The sequence below is a fragment of the Ochotona curzoniae genome, unplaced genomic scaffold (assembly GCF_017591425.1).
Source record: "Ochotona curzoniae isolate NIBS_2020 unplaced genomic scaffold, NIBS_Ocur_1.0 contig_753, whole genome shotgun sequence".
Taxonomy (NCBI): Eukaryota; Metazoa; Chordata; class Mammalia; order Lagomorpha; family Ochotonidae; genus Ochotona; species Ochotona curzoniae.
Genome location: NW_024466547.1, coordinates 36,114 through 39,962, shown reverse-complemented (window position 1 = coordinate 39,962; position 3,849 = coordinate 36,114).

Sequence of the window (3,849 nt, the reverse complement as noted above, 5' to 3'; positions counted from 1 at the left end):
CCAGCTTGTCTCCTGGGAAGCAACCCACAGTCTTCACGCTCCCTCAGAAGACTGTTTCGTGGCGGCTGGACCCCTACGTGCGGCCCTCTTTGGGCTTAGCGTGGGCGAGCAGGTCCAGCCGATCCCACCCCCGGGCTGGGGCCGCCAGGGGCGTGGCTAGACCAAGCCCGGGCCGGGAAGAGGGGCGGGGCTGACGCTCGGGGATTGAGCCCCGGCCACATGGCGGCCAGGGTCCCCAGGCGCAATCCAGCTTGTCTCCTGGGAAGCAACCCACAGTCTTCACGCTCCCTCGGAAGACTGTTTTGGGGCGGCTGGAGCCCCACGCGCGCCCTCTTTGGGCTTAGCGTGGGCGAGCAGGTACAGCCGATCCCACCCCCGGGCTGGGGCCGCCAGGGGCGTGGCTAGACCCAAGCCCGGGCCTGGAAGAGGCGGGGCTGACGCTCGGGAACGTGTGCCCTGGCCACATGGCGGCCAGGGTCCCCAGGCGCAATCCAGCTTGTCTCCTGGGAAGCAACCCCCAGTCTTCACGCTCCCTCGGAAGACTGTTTCGGGACGGCTGGATCCCCACGTGCTGCCCTCTTTGGGCTTAGCGTTGGCGAGCAGGTCCAGCCGATCCCACCCCCGGGCTGGGGCCGCCAGGGGCGTGGCTAGACCCAAGCCCGGGCCGGGAAGAGGGGCGGGGCTGACGCTCGGGGACGTGAGCCCCGGCCACATGGCGGCCAGGGTCCCCAGGCGCAATCCAGCTTGTCTCCTGGGAAGCAACCCACAGTCTTCACGCTCCCTCGGAAAACATTTTCATGGAGGTTGGACCCCCACGCGCGGCCCTCTTTGGGCTTAGCGTGGGCGAGCAGGTCCAGCGGATCCCACCCCCGGGCAGGGACCGCCAGGGGCGTGGCTAGACCCAAGCCCGGGCCGGGAAGAGGGGCGGGGCTGACGCTCTTGGACGTGAGCACCGGCCACATGGCGGCCAGGGTCCCCAGGCGCAATCCAGCTTGTCTCCTGGGAAGCAACCCACAGTCTTCACGCTCCCTCAGAAGACTGTTTCGAGGGGGTGGACCCCCACGCGCGGCCCTCTTTGGGCTTAGCGTGGGCGAGCAGGTCCAGCCGATCCCACCCCCGGGCTGGGGCCGCCAGGGGCGTGGCTAGACCCAAGCCCGGGCCGGGAAGAGGGGCGGGGCTGACGCTCTTGGACGTGAGCCCCGGCCACATGGCGGCCGGGTCCCCAGGCGCAATCCAGCTTGTCTCCTGGGAAGCAACCCACAGTCTTCACGCTCCCTCAGAAGACTGTTTCGGGCGGCTGGACCCCACGTGCGGCCCTCTTTGGGCTTAGCGTGGGCGAGCAGGTCCAGCCGATCCCACCCCCGGGCTGGGGCCGCCAGGGGCGTGGCTAGACCCAAGCCCGGGCCGGGAAGAGGGGCGGGGCTGACGCTCGGGGACGTGAGCCCCGGCCACATGGCGGCCAGGGTCCCCAGGCGCAATCCAGCTTGTCTCCTGGGAAGCAACCCACAGTCTTCACGCTCCCTCGGAAGACTGTTTTGGGGCGGCTGGACCCCCACGCGCGGCCCTCTTTGGGCTTAGCGTGGGCGAGCAGGTACAGCCGATCCCACCCCCGGGCTGGGGCCGCCAGGGGCGTGGCTAGACCCAAGCCCGGGCCTGGAAGAGGGGCGGGGCTGACGCTCGGGACGTGAGCCACGGCCACATGGCGGCCAGGGTCCCCAGGCGCAATCCAGCTTGTCTCCTGGGAAGCAACCCACAGTCTTCACGCTCCCTCGGAAGACAGTTTCATGGGGTGTGGACCCCCACGCGCGGCCCACTTTGGGCTTAGCGTGGGCGAGCAGGTCCAGCGGATCCCACCCCCGGGCTGGGGCCGCCAGGGGCGTGGCTAGACCCAAGCCCGGGCCGGGAAGAGGGGCGGGGCTGACGCTCTTGGACGTGAGCCCCGGCCACATGGCGGCCGGGGTCCCCAGGTGCAATCCAGCTTGTCTCTTGGGAAGCCACCCACAGTCTTCACGGTCCCTCAGAAGACAGTTTCGGGCGGCTGGTCCCCCACGCGCGGCCCTCTTTGGGCTTAGCGTCGGCATCAGGTACAGCCGATCCCACCCCCGGGCTGGGGCTGCCAGGGGCGTGGCTAGACCCAAGCCCGGGCTGGGAAGAGGGGCGGGGCTGACGCTCTGGGACGTGAGCCCCGGCCACATGGCGGCCGGGGTCCCCAGGCGCAATCCAGCTTGTCTCCTGGGAAGCAACCCACAGTCTTCAAGCTCCCTCAGAAGACTGTTTCGGGGAGGGTGGACCCCCATGCGCGGCCCTCTTTGGGCTTAGCGTGGGCGAGCAGGTACAGACGATCCCACCCCCGGGCTGGGGCCGCCAGGGGCGTGGCTAGACCCAAGCCCGGGCAAGGAAGAGGGGCGGGGCTGACGCTCTTGGACGTGAGCCCCGGCCACATGGCGGCCAGGGTCCCCAGGCGCAATCCAGCTTGTCTCCTGGGAAGCAACCCACAGTCTTCATGCTCCCTCGGAAGACTGTTTCGGGACGGCTGGACCCCCATGTGCGGCCCTCTTTGGGCTTAGTGTGGGCGAGCAGGTCCAGCCGATCCCACCCCCGGGATGGGGCCGCCAGGGGCGTGGCTAGACCCAAGCCCGGGCCGGGAAGAGGGGCGGGGCTGACGCTCTTGGACGTGAGCCCCGGCCACATGGCGGCCAGGGTCCCCAGGTGCAATCCAGCTTGTCTCCTGGGAAGCAACCCACAGTCTTCACGCTCCCTCGGAAAACAATTTCATGGCGGTTGGACCCCCACGCGCGGCCCTCTTTGGGCTTAGCGTGGGCGAGCAGGTACAGCGGATCCCACCCCCGGGCTGGGGCCGCCAGGGGCGTGGCTAGACCCAAGCCCGGGCCGGGAAGAGGGGCGGGGCTGACGCTCTGGGACGTGAGCCCCGGCCACATGGCGGCCAGGGTCCCGAGGCGCAATCCAGCTTGTCTCCTGGGAAGCAACCCACAGTCTTCACGCTACCTCGGAAGACTGTTTCATGGGGTGTGGACCCCACGCGCGGCCCTCTTTGGGCTTAGCGTGGGCGAGCAGGTACAGCCGATCCCACCCCCGGGCTGGGGCCGCCAGGGGCGTGGCTAGACCCAAGCCCGGGCCGGGAAGAGGGGCGGGGCTGACGCTCGGGGACGTGAGCCCCGGCCACATGGCGGCCAGGGTCCCCAGGTGCAATCCAGCTTGTCTCCTGGGAAGCAACCCACAGTCTTCACGCTCCCTCAGAAGACTGTTTCGGGGACGGTGGCCCCCACGCGCGGCCCTCTTTGGGCTTAGCGTGGGCAAGCAGGTACAGCCGATCCCACCCCCGGGCTGGGGCCGCCAGGGGCGTGGCTAGACCCAAGCCCGGGCCGGGAAGAGGGGCGGGGCTGACGCTCGGGGACGTGAGCCCCGGCCACATGGCGGCCAGGGTCCCCAGGCGCAATCCAGCTTGTCTCCTGGGAAGCAACCCACAGTCTTCATGCTCCCTCAGAAGACTGTTTTGGGGCGGCTGGACCCCCACGCGCGGCCCTCTTTGGGCTTAGCGTGGGCGAGCAGGTCCAGCCGATCCCACCCCCGGGCTGGGGCCGCCAGGGGCGTGGCTAGACCCAAGCCCGGGCCGGGAAGAGGGGCGGGGCTGACGCTCTTGGACGTGAGCACCGGCCACATGGCGGCCAGGGTCCCCAGGCGCAATCCAGCTTGCCTCCTGGGAAGCAACCCACAGTCTTCACGCTCCCTCGGAAGACAGTTTCATGGGGTGTGGACCTCCACGCGCGGCCCTCTTTGGGCTTAGCGTGGGCGAGCAGGTCCAGCCGATCCCACCCCCGGGCTGGGGCC